Source organism: Pieris rapae, chromosome 3 (genome assembly GCF_905147795.1).
Source record: "Pieris rapae chromosome 3, ilPieRapa1.1, whole genome shotgun sequence".
Taxonomy (NCBI): domain Eukaryota; kingdom Metazoa; phylum Arthropoda; class Insecta; order Lepidoptera; family Pieridae; genus Pieris; species Pieris rapae.
Genome location: NC_059511.1, coordinates 9,200,754 through 9,225,594, shown reverse-complemented (window position 1 = coordinate 9,225,594; position 24,841 = coordinate 9,200,754).

The following is a 24,841-nucleotide window of genomic DNA, read 5'->3' as shown; positions in this document are numbered from 1 at the left end:
TTGAATGGCTATGTCTTGCTTCTGAGCTTATAATAAGCATAAAAGTACTTATTCAGAAGAGAACATTTATAAGCAAACTTTGTGCTTAGTAATAATTTTGTAACATTAGATAATTAAATATACAAAATAAAACATTAAGTTTATTATAACGTATAGTGTGAGACTCACACATATGTACGCGAATACTTACCATTATTTAGATTAACTAGGGTCTAGTTTATTGATTTTCATTCCCCATAATGTTCGCTTCTTTAATTATGAAATGATCTCAAATTGCTTTGGACGTGCGTATGACATGTATTAAATGTTAATAGTTGAGTAATTTTATATGTCAACATTATCATAGATATATGCATAAGTATCTAAGTATGTAAGCTCGGATGATTTCCTCACAAACTCACTTTAACCATCTCCGCTAGCACTGCTGGGTAATGAAAGAATGTGAATTAGAATATCAAAATTTACTCATATTAACCGTAAAATTTACTTCATACGTTGTACCAAAAGTTGTTCAGAACAATATCTGCAGCTGAGTTTCATCATCGGTCCGAATAAAAACTACCGTCCGTCGTTTCACAAGTGTTTCTCAAGGCAGTTTTTGCCGCGCATCACCAGTATGTGGAACCAGCTGAAGTACTTCCGAACCGATTCGACTTCGGTCCTTTAAGAAAAGAACGTACCAATTCTTAATACCCGGCAGGGTAAGTGTCCCTGGCCGGCAGTATTACATAACAGGTGAACCTGAAACAAAAAAGAACATTAAAATGGTTATATTAGCTGTAAGGTATCAAAATTTTAACATTTATTAAGATCGGTTCGTGTTCTTTACACTTAGTATAATTGTTTTGTTAAAACAATGATATAACATTAATCTACTAGCTGACCAGGCAAACGTCGTTTTGCCATGTATATGATTTATAATAAAAATTAGGGGTTGATCGTAAAGTATTGAAAATTTCGGGTTGAATGTATTTTTTAATGCAATGAGCAAATAAATTTAATGCAAATGAAAAATGTATGTTGTGCGATTCTCAGACATATCTAATATGCACACAAAATTTCATGAGAATCGGTCAAGCCGTTTCAGAGGAGGAGGAACAACGACACGAGAATTTTATATACTAGATTTAAATAATATATCTCTATTGAGATAATTATGCATATATATATCTGAATTCCATAACTATCTTATCAAACCGTATCTTCTTAAGCCATGTTAATAGATTTACCACATTTCCCTTAAAAATTCATATTTTAGCCGAGGATTTGTATTCGAATGCTTACAACTCTCTATTACTGGACAGCTGATGGTTCCGAAGATCGTTAATTCATTACCCGTTACAACACTTGATTACTAACTCCCCCTGACATTTGCAAATTACTTCCCCTTGTACTGAGGGAAAGTTGTATAGATCTTTTTATGTTATTATACAGTCTATTGATTGCTTCGTATCGGTTTATGCCTTTGAAATTTTTACATACATTTGAGCCCATTAGGAGGTAGTTCCGAAAATGTATTGTAAATAAACTATTTTATTGTAATGTTTCCCAACCCTTTAAGCTAAGCGTTAAATTATTGTATGGAAATATATATATATATATCCATACATAGTGTTTTTTTTCATACATGTGTCTTTACTAAGACATTATAGAACATTACGATCAAGCCTAACTTACGACTAATAAGTAATTTAAGTCTAACCTAATTTACTAAAAAAGATTATATGGAAAATGGTTACGCTCTGATCTTAGATTGTTTCCAATCGGAGATTGTTGATTAATTATTCGGTTCGGGCGTAGCGATTTTCAAATCGACTAAAACTTTATACAAAGTTCACAAAAATTAAAATGTTTATACAAAGTACAGCGAATTGAAGCCACACCGTCACAAAAAATAAACAACATCGATTACCACAAGTAATCTTTAATTTATGGTCTATGAAAATTCTATTTGACAAAACCGATAAAAACTCACAAATTTAGAGATTATTTTGCAATGATAATTAATTAGCTGCCACCTACGAAGTTGTTAAGAGGATTATGAATATAAAAAAATGTATTTCATAGATTGTAACAGTAACGACTTTTGTATAACAGTTACTTAGCAACAAATGCGTGAGTTTCCAAAAAAAACATCGGAAAACTCGCACTTTTAAGCGTCATATTTCAATTTTAGACTTAAGTATGACATAATAGACATTACAGTGACATTCATTACACACATTATTAAGTATAAATATATTTCTTACTTAACGAAGAAACTCAATTGGTGCACAGCCGGGGATCGAACCTACGACGTCAGGTATGAGAGTCGAACGCTGAAGTCACAAGGCCAACACTGCTCATACAGCATAACAAATCTATTAATCAAAACTACGTAAGATCTATAAAAAAAATTATAATAAAGATAAATGAGGTAATTAGAAACAGGACTATCAAATAAATATCTTAACAGAAACACGTTTTTGACTCAAATTATTTAAATTTAATCAACCAGTATGGTGGCGGTTAATTATTTTTAATCTGGCGTTATCTGACGTATGTTTAAAGGCGCTCGTAATTTTGAATTTGGTAAATATTTTCGTTGATGAGTGGCTTTAAGATAAAATTACGGTATTTGTTGTTATGTGACATGGGGCTTATGTTTATCGTGCTTTTGGAATCACCGACAGGACTATTTGAGTATTCATTGTATGTATAACTGGACAGCATCTTTTTAATCTCTTTTGGAGTCGGTGAATTCTGTATAATATCGCGTCTTGCCTCCACCGGATTTTTTAATCGTTTAATTTTTGGTTTGAGTGGTGTAGCATCTACATTCTTCACTCATTTCGGTATAATTTTTATGATAAATTCTTCCAATTATTGATTTCTATCCAAAATAGTCAATGTATTGGATTGAATTTCAAATCAATATCAATTTAATCCAACAAATTATCCAATCAATTGTTGTACCAGAATGGAATACAAAATATGTTAAACAAAACCTGAGTCTAAATTCCATTCTATTTTCAAATAGCATTATCTGCCCTAATCCTACTTAAAACAAAACACGAGCTATGTCCAAATTGTATTAAAATATGAGATGTAATCACAACGTGTGAAGAATAATTTAGTTTTAGCTTCGTGTGACGGTACACGCTTAAACGCGGTGAAGTAAATTTAAATAATGCGCCAACAACGCTTATCTTATGAGCTTAAAGCTTTTAATTGTGAGCTTTACGTATTTAAAATGATTTAAATTTTAAACTAGTCCGTGATAAAGATTATGTTCATCAAAATGTTATGATGGCGGTTAATTGACTACGTTTTGAATAATCAAAAAATATTCATGACAGAAATATTGTTGTGACAATATTTATCTATCGCTAGTCACACTTGTAGGTAACTCGCAATTACAATCATTCCGTGGTAGTTATTTAAAACAATTTATTAATAAGAAGTAGTCTAAGTTACAACTAATCAAACACGAGTCGTGAAAGATCTTAAGTATGCGTGTATGGATGAGTGTGTGAGTGAGCATGAATGCGTGTGTATTTGATAGTGTATCTGAGAGTTGTTATAATGCGCTGTGGCTGTGTTTTTAAAACCTCAAGATTATGTTAAAATATCTCTCGGATCCGAGTAATCGGCACCCAATGTGCTGTATGCCGACCAATCGGATCCGAAAAATGTTTTTTTATTAAAAATTATAATATACATTCATACATATTTTCAAAACATTCATATTTACTTAATCAAAATTCGCCATAAAAAGTTTTGGTTTCCGGCTATTATTTTGTTTAAGCATTCAATGTGTTAACGAAATATAAATTTTGTTCTAAAACGCGTTTTGGCCAAAACTCACCGATATTGAGCATTTTTATAAACGAGCCATGATAATCTATAGTTGCTCCCCTTTGAAACCCACTTTGAAATCGTTTTTCATTTTTCTTTAGTACTACTACTATAAAAAAGTTTGTTTTTTTAATTCTTCGTGTATTCGTGTTTACCTGTAAGTGCTTGGCCACATTAAATATTGTATTTTATTTCTCTTGTGCCATCGGTGTGCAGGATTTTATAAATAAATAAATAAAACATATACTAAGAATTTAGCCATACATTGCTTAGTTGACTATAAATTACTAATTATCTCGATGATAATTGAATGATATAAGACGTGCGAAATTAGTGTGTTCGCGTATATAATTTACATAATTATTGTACACAGTTTAATTGGACTGCTATTGATATCAATTTGTTCTTATTGATTGCGACTGTTTATCTGCTCATGCACGCGTATTTAATCTTGATTAATGTATTGTTATGTAGCCTTTGTATAAGTTTATTATTGCGAGAACAAAAAATTTGGAAATTAATTTTAGTTAGGAACCTCCGGCATAGTTTATTACCGTTCCTGAGATATATTATAATTATAAGGCCCTATTTCACAATGTATAGATAAAGTGCCAAATAGCTATGTTAAACATAAATATTTACACACATACACACATAAATTATTCGCAAGATAAAGGTTCCAATAAGATACTTCACATTTCATGACGTATAGCGCTATCTGACAGTCGTGAAACGTATAAATACTGTTTATCCTACCACTAAGTAATAAATAGCTTATTTGGAACTTATCCGGACATTGTGAAACAGGCCCTTAGACTTTTAATGAACTGTCAAAGTCATGTTCTTGATAATCAATGCAATATACAAGGTTAAGGCAAAGGTTTTGTCGTGTTTTTTTGTCTATTTTCGTCCATAACGGCTAAGTGGATATACAGTTTCCTTGAGATTCCAAAAAATTAAACAACTTTGCCATACATCAATCAATTGACATAGGAACTGGCTTATCCACTCTACAAATATTATTAAAAATTACTAAGATACATTTACAGATAATTTTTTACATCATAGACAACGTCGTGCAGTTGTTTTTATCATTACTGCACTGTTAATATGTACTTAAACTCGATAAAACCACACAATTTTGAATATATTAAAATAATATTGTATACCGATTTGAGAGTGTTTTATTTGCAGTGCGCAAATCTATAACAAATGAACATCAAGACAGTGCCGTGTTTTTAAATACCGGTTTATACATTACCTTATCACTAGTATAAAGATGTTCCTCCCGTAATATTTATACACTTATCCGCGAGTGACAGACTACATTTGTATATTTTTGCACTAGACATTGAGATAGTGCCTGCAGCGTCACGACTCACTCTGCGTGTGGGCTCACTTATTCTTTGAACCTAGTACTTAGAATGATGAAATTATACTTTAACATAGCTGAAATGACCTTTATTGATCATTGCTATTATTGACTAGATATAAAACTTAAGTTTTTGAAACTTAATTGTTTTAATAATAATTATCATTTATAAGAGGTATATACAACCTGTAGGATATGTACTCGTAAGTACTTTGGTACAAAATTCCAGTAGCTATAGCAACTTTGGATGCAACACCGAATTCGCGTTTAGCGACTGTTTTTAATGAATCATTTAGTAACAAATTTCTGTTACAAATTCTGAGTTATTTTTAAATGTATCAGTCAATAACTACGTGTGCAAATGTTTTCAATAATAAAATAATATAAACTATACACTTACGTATCTTTTCTTTCGGCTTTCTGATATAACGACGAAATTAGAGTCGTCCCTTCATCGTCGTTATATGAGAAATCCACTGTATAAGTTTTAAAATACACAAACAGACTACCTCATCATAACCACCCACGACCGAACAATTGATTCAATGTTTTATGATATACAGAGACAATTAAATTTTAAGCTTGACTTAAACCAATATTGATTGACTTGGCTTGATTTTGACTTTAACCAATATTTTATGCATTTTTTTAAGTACTTACTGTTTCTATTTGTGTGCTAATAAAAGACAGAATTTGAAATATGTGGGTTTGCCTTTTTTTGTATGGAGAAGGGGTTAGTAATGGATAACAATTCAATCAAAAATATAACATGTAAAAATATCAGGTGGTATTGTAAGTCTATATTATTCTCAGATCCTAAACCTAAGTTATTAAAGTAATCCAGCTACTATAGTTCCATAATCCTTAAGACTTGAAATAGTTTGAGTTTAATAAAATAAATTGACAGCACAAACGTAAAGTAAATATTGCGATAATATGTTTTTAACTATCTTTTGTCAACGTAAATATTCATTTAACGCTTATATTCTTGATCTAGACAACTAAATCCTCAGTGGAAGCAAAATAAACGACCGCAGACAATAAATATCAGCTCCCAGAACCCAAATTCTTTTAGCTTCGAAAAGGGCGATTAATATTTTCTTGTTCTATTTGGTGCCTCCACGAAGTGCAAAATGCTGTTTTGAGATGGACAAAATGGAGGACAACTGCGGAAAGCTCTGGCAAATACTATCATCCGGATTTGTTAGGAATTCCCGGATAAAAGAAGCTTTCGGTTACAGGAACCGGTTAAACGGTTATATTTTTCCGATTCAACTTGGCTCATATTTATGTGGGATTTTCTCGAAGTTAGGAATACTTTAATGTAACAGGGTCAATTTAATATTGGAATATTTATTTTCATTATATGAATGGTAAGTAAGGTACATTATTATCTCCCGATAAAATAAATGTGGAAAAGGCATGTTCTGTAAAATACCGAGATTTTTCGATACAGGTCACGACACATGTCATACGCCATATCACAATTTGACGGATTGACTGTGATAGATTATATTCTATTTACAAACTAAGAACACTTTTACCCAGCGCTGTGTATTACTCTCATATGTCAAAGCCAATACGTTTTTGACAAACGGAAGTCATATAAGCACTTATTTTCGACTGTGAGGGTAAGCTTTTAAGAACAATATTATATGCTTTAGGGATGGTGAGGTACAATAAATTGGAAACCAGACGGGACTTACAGTAACTACGTACTTGTCTAAGTCTCTAGGAGTGTAGTGTGCAACACGAGTGTACTCCAAGAACTGGGTTTTTTGGTACCTATGTGCGACGGGGAAGGCCTAGGTAGGTTGCGATACCAAGGACAAGAACCAGTCTGTTGCACAGATCCAGGACGTTGCGCCTACTGAATGCTGTTTCTGACACTATCAACATATATGTATGTTCGCAGAGTGAATATTGTGTTAACAGCAGCGATATTGTGTATATCGTGTTTAATATTATTCATAGTCTGGAAGGATAATGAATATATTCGTATCATAAGTAAATAAAAACATAAACACAAGAAACTCAGCCCTAATATATTCGGTTTCGATAACTAAAATAATGCCACAGCTCCTTGAAATTAACGGTAAAAATTAACGAAATTCATTCTGTGCATGCCCAATACATTACCGGCCATTTGAATACCGCAGACCGCAGACGATTAACGTACGGGATGATACAAATCACATTGTACCAATTGGTATATAAATTAGCTATTTCTTTAAAAGAGTTCCCGCCAATACACTAGTTATAGATAACGATACGTTCGTTTGTGCCATACCGACACCAATAGGGAAATAGGGTTGACATTCAGGAGTTGTAGAAACACTGCTATTTTATATTTCAAAGAAAATCTTTTAATTTCAGATACGTCACATTTATATTTTCATCATCTCGTTTTTCTATTAATCTGTGTACTCATGTAATGTTTGACACAGGCCTCTTTTCAATCCCGTCATTCCTGACTGCACTGTGGCAATGCTGTTAGAGCAGAAAGGAAACGGGCAGGAGGGTCATCTGATGTTAAGTGATACCGCCATAGTCACTCAATGCCAGAGGGTGTGCGTTGCCGGCCTTTTATCGACATAATATATACGTCATGTTATACGTACAGTGCGAAAAAACTTTAAATATTTATAAATAAATAGATTTTTTTTTGTTACATTTTGTCGTGTCTGCGGTTTCTCTTATCCTGATTATTCTAGGAAGTTCACAAAAGCTAATAAATACTTCCGAAGGGAATATTTGGCGAGCGACTGGAATGTCAAGGATGGCCAGTCCTTCGCTTAGTAAGTGAAGATGCATGTTGCTTGGACTAGTTTATGGGATCTTGTAGTTTGTAAGTGTACACTGTGATCATAAAAATGGCTTGAATAAATTGCCTTAGTTAATTCTTGGAACGCCGTTTAAACGCCTATGCATCGCTAGGCTTTAGATACGCTACTGAGTTTAAATTGTCGTTAATTAAAAACAAGAGAAGACTGAAATATTAGATAAAGTCTATTAAACGTATCATCGACATAAAAACATATTAAACATATACATGTATGTATGGTGAACTCACTAAATTATTTTTATATGGTTAATTTCTAATTTTGTAGTATGTAGTAGTAATTAAAGTTACGTGTGACCTAAAAATTTTCAAGTGCCTAGTATTTATCTACCTTTCTATAAATATAAAAATATTTAAACTTGTTATTTGACATATAGTTATTTGCATTATAGAAATCTAATAAAACCTGGAGAGTTCTAGAGCATTTTTGAAGTTCTTCTTTTGCCGCGGGGCTTAGGGATAAATGATAAGAGTAAATTTTTACGATGCGAGCCCAGACCGTCACCAAAAACTAACCCAGAACTTTAACAATAGTTAATTTTAGTCTTTTTCTATTGCTAGTGTCGTTTTCTCTACAAACATAGAATAAGACGAAAGATAAAAAGTTTGAAAATAATTTTATCTTACTAACAAAAAAAATTACTTCTTTGTTCTTTTTCGCGAAAAACTACATTATTACGCCCAAATGTAGTCCCTTTCATTTATTTTTAGTCTCTATAGGCTACTAAGAGAGTGCTTATCTTTCTAGACTTGACATGTATTTATGTTCGAACGCCTTCAGAATTGCGAATAGCTTGTCAAACGACTATTACGTTAAAGCGCTCATTAGATTGCCAAAAAACGTTAATGGTCTAAAACCTAAGGCCACCCAAGGTGAATTGAGAGGTCTGAGTTAGATGTTACACATCGTAAATTGGTATGAACAAGGCTTTTCTTAGAAAACCATCCCATAACTGAACATTTTTGGGAACTTTGTGAAGGTATTGCAGGAACGACTAAATTTTTTCCACGAACGTTAATTGCGTTCTGCAAATGTTTGTTGATGCTACTTATTTAAATGATGGGGATAGTTACGGGCTACTGTTTCCTTAACAAACATCTCTTTGTCCTTGTTGTGACAGACTATTTCAGGCTAATACCTGCAGCTGATCTTAAATACCATTCCGTTCCTTGACGTCCGTCGTTCCACAACTGAACGTTTCTTAAGGAAATTTCTGTCGAGCGCCACCACTATGTGAAACCAGCTGCCCACTGAAGTATTTCCGAACCAATTCGAATTAGGGTCCTTCAAGAGAGCATACCAATTTTTAAAAGGTCGGCAGCGCGCTTATTTCTTCCTCCCGTAACATAATAAATGACATTCCCTTCTGCTGAGGATGTTTAGTGCGCAGAGTAATCAGTCACCTACGGGAATGAGTGAGGTCGTGCAAGCCAGCCCAGGTAACTTGTGCCCCAACAAAGTGCCCAGGAAACTTCTGAGACTAAAGGACGCAGGACTTAACGTACAACGACCATTGGGTGTCTATGTATGGAAACTACGTCCACACTACATACAAACTACTTAATTACGTTTATGCCATGGATTAGTAGTTATTGAACTGGTTGGTTCCCTTCTTGCCAAAGCAAGTCCTAGCTTAGTAGGACAAAATAGATTGATCGTCGAAGAAATTCCACTAAGTGACCGATAAGTTACAATTAATTTACAAGACGTGAACTCTTAAAAACTATACTGCAATATTTATTGGGCTTATAATTAACATAAAACTGTCACAATAAAGGCCTTACTTGATACTGAAATGGAAAAAAATGTGTCTCTCACTCATTTAAGATCTGAATCTATTTATTTATTTATTAAGAAGATTTCCAGCACAATATGGGCCAATTAAAAAACTTCGTATATAGTTTTTTTTTAATAAGAAGGTAAACATGCCAATTATTTTGATTGTAGGACAAAAAAGGGAAAAGAAAATTTAATAAGTTAACTATGAATCATTCATCATGATTGAAATAATTTAAAAATAGTTCACTCATTATATCTGATCTTTAATTAAAATAAGATATTTTATAAATGATAACGTAGTTCCAAACTTAAGTACCTTTCTTGCCTCTTAACATCCAGTATAAGCCATAAGATTCACCTTCGTGTTTCTAGTTAAAATCATTATGTAAGAGTTTAAAAGTGCAGACTTTCGCACGTTGTTTACAAGTTCGTATTTCAAATTTAGTTTTAATCTTTCAGGGCGGAAAGTTTGATTTTAAATCGTGGTATAGCGCAAACTTGGTTATAAGGTTATAATTCTGAAAACTGGTGTAATGGATGAGAGAGAGGGCTGGTGGAAGCGATAGCCTACTTTTCAACGGTAATACTTTTAATTTTATTTTGCACCGAGCTACCATTTACTTTGCACTTGCATAAAGCTCTTATAAAAAGTTCAAATTTCATTATTTTTTATTTGTTCAAGTGTAATTTCCACAGCGAAAACTTAAATGAATTCATGAAAGTTTGAATGAGCAAGATTGCATGAACATTTTACAACGTTTAGATAAGTGGAATTTTTATATTACTAAATTACTTTTATCATAATGAAATTTTATTTAAATAATAATGTTTTATTCATTGTTTAAATTTATGTTATGTCTAACAAATAATGTACTAATAGAAACGTCATTTTGATAATTTATTGAAATTAATTAACGTTAAATCGTAAAAATAAAAAAAATATAAACGCATTAAAATTTTCAAATTTATATTAAAAGCTTACTCAATATATTTATTTACTAATTTTAGACTATTTATATAAGTATGCATTCCATTCTATCAGACAATATTTTGGTAGTCTGTGAACATTGAATAGTAAGTCGGGAATAGAGTCTCAGGCAAGTGTTTCCCAAACTTTTTTGTACCATGCCCTCCATGGCCTTTATAGAAGTCTTATAATGTCCATTATTTTAATTCAAACAATTGAATTGTTCACTTGATTGCTTAAATTATAGGTTTGGGAACGAAATTACTAGCAAATAATTAACTATGTCTGTTAAGTTAGCAGAGCATAAAAAAATAGAGTTCTCGTAGCACACAGAATAGTTCTATAGTTCCTGATAGTTTTATAAAAAGTACTGGAGGTGTAACTATTTGTATAGTGTAAATATTTTTTGTGTAATCGTAAATTTTCTGCTAGCTTCCCGATCACAGTAGAGAATTTCTTATCGATTTCGAAAAAAAAGGTCTAATTAAAACAACGTATTCAATTTTAAAAGTTTCTTATAATTTAAATGCAAAAAGATTGGTGGAGACTTTATTGCCAGTTCTTCACTTCCGTTATACCCGTCCTCTGATTTAAGAACTGGTAGTATAAAGATAAAATTAGGATCATTTAATATGTATTTCTTTTGTTACGTTAATCAGTGTACTTTGAGTTACCTATACGACTAAACGATTTTGACTTTGAAAAATAAAAAGGTTTAATAATTTTTAAATAAGAAATAAAGGTGAGTACTACTAAATTTTCGAAAATTAGGACACGCCCCTATAGGCTTCCTATTTGCCCCACATTGAGAAACACTGGTTTAGACTTTTCGTATCAAGAGATTGATAGACCTTTCTATCAGCCGATACAATGAGAAATTATTTTTAAATAACTAAAATATAGAGTATACAGCTCTTAGAGTGTTTAATGTGGGATATATATAAGTATGTATGTCCTATTTATATCAAGCATTAACCGCGACTGTGTCCAGTACCTTGAACAGCGATTTGCACTCTGCCGAGCATGGAACCGCGATGCTCACCTTATTGCATACACTAAATAGCTATTGAAATCTTAAGGAGCGCAGGCACTGATCGATACAATTAATTTAACACTCTGGTGCCGTTTAAGTATTAGAGATTTAATTTTTTTTAGTAATTATTTAAGTAATTTTTTAGTAATTATTTAATTTTTTTACACATTGTCTATACTTGAAAAGGAAATCATTTTCGAGGATTCCTTCAAAAATTAATACGTTTATGTACTATTATTTTTGATAGCTGTGCTTACTGACAAGAGTAGGGGGGGGGGTTATGGTTATGGTTTGTGGACTCAGTTCCGCACTTAGACTCTCAATAGGTCCGTTGTACGTACACAAAAGGGGGGGATAAATTGCAGTAAATCTGCTTACGCAATACTTGAACGGCCCCTCTGGTGTAGTTTATTTTAAATCAATAAGGATTCAGACACGGAGGACTGACTCTCGCATGTCACAAGCAACTATTAAATTTAAACTAAGGATAAAAAGATTGGGACTGAGCGATAAGTATAACTGTCAATACCATACCCTCTTTGTAAAATGTTATTATTTTTTTATAGTTAAGATTGAGATTGATGATTTTTAGAGGGTAAATAATTTAGGTTTGGATGTTGTTTCCTATGTCATCTAGATGGCGCTGTGCATGAGATTAACCCACTTAAATATTTAACGGATATAAATAATACTAGTGTGTAATAATTAATTAAGTAGTAGTTATTAAGTATAAAGCTGTGCTTGCCTATTAAAGGGTGTATGGAATAATCAGTTTTATTGTTCCTAGATGTAATCTTTCATTGTATGTCCGTTGGCAAAATCCTATTTTAAATAAATTATATAGGTTGTTTGTTGTTTGTTGGAAGGACTTCTAAATTCAAAACGTTAATCTAATACTATTATGCTCGATAAAAGTGTTACAAGATAAAGTTAATTTACGACGCCTAAAACATATAATTGAAACCATACTTCAATACTAAAACTATTTTATCAGTGCCTTCTTGAACCGGCATAACGATTTATGAGTTCAAAATAAGCGACGATAAATCCTCGCCTACATTCGCTTTAAATATTTGACCTCTGTCTTGTATTTTGTTTTAATACTGTGCTAAGTATATCTTGAGAACAATACGTCATAAACAGCCCGTTTCAACGTGATTGCGACACGGAATTGCCTTTTAAATTCAATCATTCCTCTTTAAATTGTATGGTTTAATATTACATACATTCATTTTGCGTATGATTTGTAAGTGCGATGAAATACCGAGTGCATTTTGTATTACCTTTTATGCGATAAAAACCCATTTATTAGTTTATGTTTACGCGTATTAAATAAAACGAACTTTGCTAGTATTATTTTTACATAAACGATATGTAAGTTATCAAATCCGTATGTGCCTATAAACTTGCCTATATCAGCATGTTTTAAAATGCACGCAGAATTATTTATTAGTGTACAGCCGGGAATCAATCGCGCGACCTTTAGCTTGTCAATACTATTAACCACCCGTCCTAACGGTTAGAAATTCATTAAAACCAGTTTAACAGTAGCATATTTAATATTAATGGTATATATAAGCGAAAAATAACCCTAATTTCATTTTATAACTGCGTCTCTTACTGACGAATTGTGCTCACGCGGTGATTAAAAGGATGAAATAATTAGTTCCCTTGCATTTAGACTGATTTAGGGCCTGTTTCACAATGTATGGATAAAGTACCAAATAGCTATGCAACACATAAATTATCCGAAATATAAAAGTTCCGAATAAGATACTTGGCATTTCATGACAAATAGCGCTATCTGACAGTCGTGAATCGCAAAAATACTGTTTATCCTACCAATAAATAGCTTATTTGGAACTTATCCGGACATTGTGAAACAGGCCTTTAGTATCATAATAACATTTTTGATGCCAAACAGTAAATGTTCTTAGAAACAAAGAATATCAGTTCAAAAAAGTATTTTGAAGTCGTACTTCAATGGAGAAAAATTATGAGAGTGAATTGTTACGATGCGCGCGCACCAACACCTAAATTCGACATCGTAAAGTTAGGCCTAGGTGGCATGAAAGTCGATAACTGTGATCAAGTTGTATATTCTAGTATTTTTATATTTAGAACACGTGTTTCGTAACAGTACAATTAAACAGTGTGAATAAGTAAATATTATTTTGGTGTGTTTAAATCAATTTCATATACGACGGTGTTAGTATTTACTAATAATATATTTTTTTTAATAAAAATATTCTTGATTAATTTTAATATTTATCGTTAATCACTACTGCATTTTTTTTTTTCCATATGCTAAGGAGGTATAACTTCTAACGTGTCTACATAAGTACACACACTTTTTTTAAATCATTCTAGATAAGACTAAGAGACGAATTATATATTGCATAACTATGGTTTTCAAATAAGCGGATTAGTTCTTGTAATAGTTTCTAATATGTCATAGCTTGTTAAAAAGCAAGTGTCCAAAAATGCGACATGTCATTCTAGAGTCCTCGAGCGATATTTTATTCAATGTATGCATGCCGCGATAGAAGAGAATCCGATATGAAGCTGGTAAAATCGCAAAGCATTAGTTGCACTACAGGTACAGTCAGTTGCATTTTTAAACAGCCTTATGCGGAGATGAAGCCTATTCCATGTTTGAATATTAAAATTCCTGCACACACTGTTGCCTTTAAAGCACTATTGTATTCGCACCCTAACTCCGAGTATTTTATTATTTATGCAAGAACCGCCTTTTGCGCACCTTCTTAATAATTGAAGACTTCCGTGACAAGTAGCTGAGAAACGAGAAATTCTATGTAATTTACTCGCTTCTATTTTTTATAGGTGATGTTTTTCGCTTTAGTGGCGGTTCACAATAGGGAGAACCGGCGAAATGAAAGGGCTTTAAAGTTTTTACTACTCTTCGTTGTTGCCTCATAAAGTTGGAGGTTTTTATCAATAGTTAATTCAATAAGTTAGTGTTTGAAAGATATAAACAACTGATTTTCATAGAATGGCGGGTGTTTGTAAGGCACACCCTTATAGCTACTAAGAAATGAAACTTAAGGCTAAATCTGGCTCCTACTTATAATAATTAGTTTTTTAATCTAATTCGCGTTTATTCGAAGGCTATTCAGTAGTTAAATTATATAACTCATGCGTCTAACTAAATAACGAGGGAGAGACCACATACTTGCAACGATTCCGGCATATTTCTCTCGCTACATAACATTTGTCATAGATGCTCGTTCAACATATCTCCAAGGATAGCTGAAAAATATTATTTTAAAGATAAATATTTCAGTGACTACCAACAGTAATTTAAATATATAGTATTATTATTTTATGGTATTAAAAGTCTAACTAGTGTAAGTTTCTGATTTTCGTCCCTGGTACAAGGACCAAAAGCTTTAATTATTATTATTATTTTCTTTATAGAACAGCGGGCAAACGGGCAGGAGGCTCACCTGATGTTAAGTGATACCGCCGCCCATGAACACTCTCAATGCCAGAGAGCTCGCGAGAATTATTATTATTATATGTATTCTCTATAGTCAATACCATGTAAGTATTGTTAATATGAACTGTATATTTTTGAGTTCGAAAAAACATTTCGAAAAGTCTAAAACGATTCAAATTTCGAACGTTTTAAGATTAAATAAAACAAAATTCGCGCTAAAATATTTAAAATATAATGTCTTTAAATGAATGACGATATTATAATCGACAATACTTCCTAACATAGTTACTACAGTTCCGTAATAGTGAAAATACAGTGGAACTGAGCATTTAGTAGGGTTAGATCTGAAAAACAAATTTTAAATTTTACTATAGGTTTCGCTCTGGGAATCGAATCGAGGTCTTCACTGGATATCGCTTTTCCACAAAAGCATTGTTTAGTGACAATTGTCCAAAAGACATACACAATTATACAAGGTTCGTTCTATAATACATTTTCCTTCTTAAAGAACCACTTTGCATATTCAAAACTAGACTTCGTTTGCATTTACATTTGAATGTATCTAAACATGCCGGTAACGAGATGTTAGCGGTCATTTGAGATGTCACCACTTATGATAAACACAATGCGATTGTTCGAAACATGCCTAATAAGTCGTTCATTTCAATATGTTTATGGATAATGAGAGAATTGAAGTTTAGGTAAGCAAAGGAAGGCCTTCAAAGGTAATTCAAATAATTTTCAAAAGTGATTTTTAGTTCGATGTTTTTATTGTCGATTTGCACAATTGTTTCTAATTATTACTGAGTAAAAGATACATACAATTCTATTAATTACGTTTAGGGGCATTAAGGCGGATGCTGTCATATAATTTATTATAATATATAAAATATAAAACACAATTTCCGTAACGTTTATGTATGTCAACATAAACGCCAACTTTAAAACACGTAATCTCCAAAATTTCAGTGGTATGTAAAATAACTATTTACTTCATATTCGAAGGCATAAAATAGACAATAATTGATTGGATAGTGTGCACAAAACTCATATGAATTGTATGTCAAAGTGGCGTCACCAAAAACAATTTATCATACTTATGAGGATGCAAGAGCGCGTGGGTGGATGCAATCTGGCTGACTCAGCGATTAAACCAATCAAATATAAACAAAGGTTAATCCCAAGGGAACTTACTTTTTTAAATAATTAAGCGGAGAAAATTAACTCCTCGCCAGTGACGGGCCATGACGTCGGAGTGACGGCACCACTTATTATGGCCCCGGGTTCGATGTCCGGATATTTCAATGTTGAATGTTGTCTTAATATTTTGAGTTTGAGATTAATTCGCGTGATATAACAATTTTCTATATTTTTTGTATTAAGACGAATACGGAATTGGAGAACATATAGATAAGTATAAATAATAGTGGCGTGTGGGTACCCTTAACACGTAATTACTATCGACATATTTGTATGTTCGCATAGTGAATTCACAGTAGCGATATTGTGTAAATTATGTGTCTAATTTTTATGTACATTATTATATTTTTATTAAATGTTTCTCCACATTTTTGTATTGGCATAGGCTGTAAAGATAATGTGTGTATGTTTAAAATAAATAAATAAATGAAATAAAACATTACTTTTAATACAGATACTCAAAAAATAGCGTATTGCAGGGACGTAGTCAGTAGACGTAGCATTCGGGATGTAGTCACACTCGTATTTTTTCTTTACCTTTCCCGCACTCGTGCGTTTTCTTTCCCAACTTTCAAAACAATATCTATTAAAAAGAAGACTTGGCTCGGGTAGACATTTGTCGGAACTCTGCAATGACAGGCTTTCCGCACTTGTACTATTTTTAATAGGCAAGAAGCCTTTGGTACTCTTCCGTGATTCGAACTCACGACCAGAGTTGAGGCGCACGCAGCCCACATTTCTCTGGAAAGCACAAAAACTTAATTAGATTATGTATCTGTCCAATTAAAGGGTGAAGAGAAAAACAAATGGTCCTCGATATTACCCGTATCGCAGATAAGATCATACAAACAAATAAAAGGCACAATTTCGTACCATACAATTTCATTTATTGAATACCCTTGGAAAGTTTAATTGAGTTTGACAGGGGTTCCAATGGTTGCAATTATGTGATACTAGCTCCAATTTTCACCAGTATTTATTAATTGAATTTTAATATATTAAGTGTTTTTAATTAATTATATAATAGTAATCTAAATATAGTTATAAATATATTAAAATTCAATTACTTATGTACGGATATATGTATGTGTTTAATTATTTCTATTTTACGATGTTTTTCGTAAGACTTGAAATGTGAGTAAAACTGTGATGTGTTTTTTATCGGTTAACTAAAAAAAGTTTATTAATTATAAGACAATAATTATGTAGATAATAGTTTATTATGAATTACTTAACTAAATTATACGAAATATACATGTTTGTAAATAAAACCCGTACAATAGGTTTGTATTAAATATTTAAAAGAAATAAAATTATTCAAAACGCTCATTTAAATAAAGCAAGGTCTCGCTAGATAGAAAACCTACCAAACATTACATTGTAATCGAACAAATGTACTGTTGTCTTATCTTATTTGAGGGCATTTCTAAAAGATAAAACGAACAAAAATAAACTCCAAATGAATACTTGCAACTGAGATGGACAATGTTAAGCAAATTCCAAAACCACAACACTAACAAAACAAATATTTTTTAACTCTTCTCAAACACGGCTATCTCCGTCCGTTATTATTTTTTTATCATATACCCTCCACAAATAATAACTTCTGTTGACAAAAATGATGTTCACATTATAAATTCGTGTAAGCATAGACTAGTGTAAGGACTTAACGTAGGAGCAAAATTTATTTGTAATATTCGTTATATAAAAAAGTCTTTGGTTAGTGTAAATTCTATTAGCCTAAATAAGCCATTAGTAACCTGATCTCAAATATATCGTATGATCTAAACGAGGCTTTGAGATGAATCTCGCAGTCACAGCTAAAGAAAATCAGTATGTCAACGTTTACTACCAATTCACATTGTCGCCCGGGTCATTGTTGTAGACGCTAAGCTTACCAGACCTAGTCCTAGACCGATCCTAAATTAGAATCTTGAAAAAAATTATAAGAATATAATAAATGAGTAATCCGATTAGGGATTGCAATCCGGAAAAACGGATCCGGTAATCCGGTGGATCCGGCATCATTTAATGGTTACCGGATCCGTTACCAAAATACCGGATCCGAAGACCGGATCCGGTGCTAGCAGTTTGTGGGAAAATAATATAGCTAATAATTATTTATCGTAAGTTGATTAAACTAAAGAGTTCTAAACTCATTATTGTGATAATTTTTGCCATTCATTCGTTCGACAGATTCGTCAAATCATGATGGTATCTGTCATAATCATAAATACCTATAAGACTTGTTTGTTACTTAGCATTCTCAAATACTTTTATAATGATTTTTAATCGTATCTATTAGATATTATAGTTACTAATTGATAATTTATATTGTTACTTATAAATTGATCTATCAGTGAAAGTGATATCTAGAAAGACTAAGCTACTCGTTACGTCGTAAAATTATTACTAGTTTACACTACTAAATTTTAATTGTTTTCTTGTTGTCTATTTGTCTTAACATTGGTTAAGAAATAAAGTCGATTTTATGTATTTGTGATTTAATTTTTATTGACTACCTACATATAAGTGCAGTGACACTTGATTAACTCACTTATTTTGTACTAAAAAGCAAAAATCATCTTGATTTAATCAATCCGGTCGGATCCGGCCGGATTGACGGGAATCCGGTCGTATCCGGCCGGACTGAAAATGACGCCGGATTGCAATCACTAAATCCGATAGAGCTGAAATTTCTATCGGATTACTCGTTTAATCACAAATATCAGTTCTGAAATTGAATAAATAAAACAGATTCCGTGTTTGCTTCCAAAGTGCTCTCACAATGTTTAAATTAAATAATTATACTATTGTATTAATTCAGTCCTCTGTTTCAATACATCAGCACTGTATTATTTGAATAGCAGTTTATAATAATAAAACAATATTATTTACAACAACTTAATATAAGTGTGTAAATTTAGCTTCTTTAATTTTCATTGCTATTTATTAAAAGATAATTAATATATTAGTTATTATTGCATAATATATATAAGAAAAACTCAAAAATACTACTGCAGGTTTTAAATTTTTTTTCCTGAAGGACCAACACAGTACACGCTTAAATACCTAATAAACTAAAGAATTAAATAGGAACGGAGAAAAAAATAATTCTACAGCTAATACAGTGCGTTAGCTATTACAGGCCGACTGTGACAAAACCACATAAATACGAAGGTGCTAGGCGCCCTGCTGTGCTTACAATCAATTTATTGCGTTTAAAAAGACAAATCGCGTACGAGCACAGTTTTGTCACTTATATTCTATATAATTTATAACGTCTAATATAATAATTTAATAGTAATCATAATGTTAGCACTTTCTGATATAAAATTACTCACAATAAAATAATTATAAAGTGGCGTATGAAGCTAATATTATATGAATAGCAACATTGTGGAACACATCCATAATTGGCGGGCTATTGTGTTGCGTCGAGGCGCCCCGTGTCGCGTCAATCACCTGACATTGACATTGACGTCAGATGTCAGACGTCGTGACGCGATACATTTCTTATATCACAATTTTATAAGGGAATTTTGGTATACTCTTATACGTTAAGATTAAATATTAAAGCTTGGTATGAATACATTATTCATTTTTAATATTATAAGCATATTTATATTATAGGTTATTTTTCAAGCCTTTATGTGAAATAGATAACATTTAGAGGCCTAGATTAGCTTAAATACCTTTACAATACGTAAAATGGACGTCTTTTTTCATAATAGTACTAAAATCGGCTATTAAATAATAATTTGTGGAACATTCATTACTTTACGGGCAAGACCTTGGGCCTTAATCTAGTTGCCTTCAATTAAAATGACATATCGTGTCGACAAATTTTCATATAAATATAGTTTCAGAATTTCTACATACACTACTGTTAATTCCTTGACTGAATATAATATAATATTGTTTATATTTTTTTTTTTTTAAATAAATTATTTTATTTTCAACATGTTATATTATTTATATTATTTAATATGTTATATTGTTTATATATATATATATATATATATAATATATTATTGTATCATCAACACAGATAATACATTTTTAACTGAGATATGTGTGTCAAAAATTTATGATGAAGTCGTCAAGTCATAATTATTTTATGATTAAAAAGGAAGCAACTCTGTAAAACATTTCAATTTAAAAAGCTCATCAAGGGATGTTCGTAATCCTGTTTTGCCGCCAATTGCGACGTCACTCAACTTCAAGAAAATAAAATGTTAAATCTCTCGAAACACCTGTTACATTTGTGTTTGTTTTATGAATTATTTATATAAAGCACTGGATAGACAAGTACTTAATCAATTTGTTTTTATAAGATGTGATAATAATAAGAAATAGTGGTGATACAACCTTTTTAGGTCTGGGCTTCAGATTTTTGTATAGGTTTCATGATCAATGAAACTAATAAGGAAGTACACACTACAACAAGGCTGTGCACACATATCCTTATGATGTTTTCCTTCATCGTACGAGCAGTAGTCGTAGTAGTAGTCTTAATTGCGTTTATAGAAAGAATATCCATTGTTGCACAGGCTGGAATCAAACCTTTGCTCTATAAGATGTGAATCGGATATAATTCTTCAATTAACCCATATAATAGTAATACAGTTAGGTAATTTTTATTTTACTCAAGACTAAATAGAGTCATATTATAGTAGATTAGGACAGATCTAAAATGATTGTTAAATTTTAATTTAACATTATTACAATAACAAAATTTACATATTTAAATATGTTTCGGATTTGTATTAAGTGAAAATTAAAAAAAAACAGTAGAAATAGCGTGTAATTGTATTACACCATAAGGCACATATTTCACAGACTACACATGATTTTATTTTCAAATTGCAATTTTCCGCTGACAAGTGATCTGTCAAAAGAGCGGGGCGCTATATGGGCATCTAAGTGAGAAGAAATGACAGTTACTTATTATAGCTCAGCTGGAATTGCGTCAGAAATGATTGAGTGTAGGTCCGAGAGTTCAAATGACATGTCAACTAACAAGGTATACGATTTTTAATTTCACGCGTCGAACGTTCGCGTTTGAGGATTAGTGTTATAGTCTGTGCACTGTATAACGATGTTAATGAATCGATTGTTTATTGGTTAAAATAAATTTAATTTTTTCTTTTCATTTCTGAAAACTATGAAAATATTATAGCCCCATTAAAACAGGCACACACATCACAACACATCAACTATATCCGGATTTTTTAAAATAATTTACTTGGATTACCTAGTTGTTAGGGATTATTCTGTTCTATTAAAACACATATGTTTTATACATAAATACATGTTCTATCAATATTTTAATATTATACGAGTAGAACGGTAAGGATAAAACATTAAATAGTATTACTTATTCAGCTAGTCAAAGCATCTCCATAAATCAAAATTTTCGATAAACATCACTCACTTACTAAAGTGAATCTTCGTAATGATCTATATTTAGTACTCATCAGTCTTAACGTAACAAGAATTGCCACTTTCAATACATTCTTGTGTCTGCACCAACTTTTTAGAATAAAAATCTTGGTTTTTAAATTTTCTTATACATACTTTTACTTATGATATTCAGTTAATATTTAGCTATGAATAGATATACAGTTAATATTATGTAAAACATATCTTTTTTTTATGTTAGCAACTAGAATGGTGAATCCATGAGCTGATAGTCGGCTCAGTGTATCGTCCCTTACTCATTCCCAAAATCAATAACATTGGAGTTCAGGCACATTAATTATCCGGAGCTGGATATATTCAGTAGTGGGCTCATTAATATTAAAGAAAAAGGTATTTAAATTTAGGTATCCCTAAATTCTATGTTTTTCTGGTATTATTTATTTATTCTGCTTATTGTATTATTATATTATATTATATATACTTATTATTTTCTTAATAAATAAATATAATCATACAGCGAGGGAATCCAGACCATTTACGCATGGTCTATACTTTAAAGAACATATTTTAGTGTTAATCTTATTAACATATTAGACATTTACAAATAAATACATTGTTAATATTGGATTCAGATCCAAAATAAACACACAAAAAACAAATGATTAATATATATTCAGGCAACATTATATCACAAAATTGTCCATATTCGTTGTGAACAATGAATCTTGTTGTCCCAAGGGAAATCTAACATTTGTTTAAACAGAACTGCCGTCATACACCGTAAATATACTTTGACTGTATTAGTGAAGTTGCCTGTTACAATATATCAATATAAAGTTACCTAAAACATATTAATGTCGTTGTTTTTCTGATCATATTTTATTATTTACAGGTTTATATAGTAATTTTTTACTTTTTTGAAAGCCATACAATTCAGACATTATATTATAACTAAACCCTTTTTGAAAAACCCAAAATTTACATTCTATGGTTAATGTCAGTTAATAAAAAAGAAAATTATTAATCCATTAATTAAATTAACTTACGTGTAAACTTGTGAAGTGAATTCTGTCAATTTTTTATTTGGTCGGCAATAAAGACAAGATGATATTTTTAGTTTTCATTAATTAAATAAAGTAATAAATGCAATAACGAGTGTGATCTCTCAAATCACAGCTTGTTTTTTTTTTCGAACATACCTAACAGAAAACGTTTAGTATACCAACATTATATTGCTAGTGTTTACAAGTTTATTTTTAATTTAAAAACTATTTAATTCAAAAAATTTAAAAACTATTATGATGTATATCCCTTTTCCTTTTAGTTTTTCTATTGGAAAACTTCACTAATGCCCAACCAGCCAGCATCTAAAGCACATCAAAATAGGTTGAATACCTACCATATACAACGCGTAAGCCTAATTAATCCTATTATTAGCTACTTCAACTGTGTAAGACATCTCTCAATTTTCATATTGACAAATCCCACACGTAACGTAGTATACAAGTGTTTGTTTTAGTTTAATTAATCGATGTCAATAGGCAATTGTTATAACTCCCTTATTAATAAATACTAACACAAGTTAGTTGGAGTAACTACGTACTGTTACGTCACGTTCTGTTAAATTGTGTTTACGCTGTGTTGAAAAGAGACAAATAAATACGATACTTTAAATTGTTCGATTGCATTCTTAACAAAACAAAATACAACAGAAATCAAGATTATTCTTTGTACATAAACTGTTGCAGCGAATATAAATTTATGACAAATTATGAATATAAATATGAGAAACCAAAATCTTTTTTGGTTTCGCCATTCCGACCAGTAGCATAGTACAAATATCATTTAAATTAATCATAAAAATGCAACGCATAAATTACCTATAGATTCGTTGTGTGGTCCACATATCGAAATCCAAATGTTTCACTAATTAAACAATGCCCGCTGCAATTTCACAAGACAGCAAAATTACTTCAGTTGTTCGCAATAAAAATGCAAATGTTTAATTTCTTAAACGTTCCGGCTTATAAACTGCATCAGCCAATTCGAAATATCCACAAAGCATCGGGCTCCGAAATTAAATTCGTAATTACGGTGCTTATCCAATTTGGCAAGAAAAACGCGACCCCCCCAGAACAGAAATTTGTTTTAAAACTCGACAACAATGGGGAGATTGTAAGATAATTGTGTTCAGGCGAACCGTGACGTGTACCTTCAGTAGAAGCGGTTAATGATACCTTGGATGCATTGAATGGACTGCATGCGGGAATCGCGAAATCTTCAATTGAAAATCGCGTGCGCCGACACCAAAAGATCACTAGATAAAAAATTGCATTATATGATTTATAAAATGCTTGTTTATTGCTTATAAAATTGGGTAGCAACAGATGTTTGTTAAGCTAACTGTTTCAGGCAAGCTAATTAGCTTATTGGTGAAGTTTAAGCGGCAACGACCTCATGAGCCCTCTAGCAAGGTTTTTGTCTATGGGCGGCGTTATACCGCCAGGTGAGTCTCCTGGCCGTTTGCCCCTTTGTTATAATTAGCGTCATCCACTTAATATATATATTTTGCTCCACAGTGGCACGAGTGGGTGTCCCAGAACAAATGTTATTGTTAAAACAAATATATTTATATATTAGTTTGCCGTATGTTCACGTATAAATTTGTTATTGGATACGATTCTTTATATATAAAAATTATATTCCATCATGCATAAAATACGATGCTTTTAAATTTAATATTACCTCTAATCAAAAAATCGACGCGTATAATGAGCTGATCGATCAAACATGCCTTGCCACGCAAATATCAACATAATCCTTTTAATAAAGCCAAGGCCGTTTCTCCGTGTATAAAGATGTTTCTCTCCAGGTGCTTTAGCATATATTTACTATATCTCTCAAGGTGCTTTTACATATATTTACT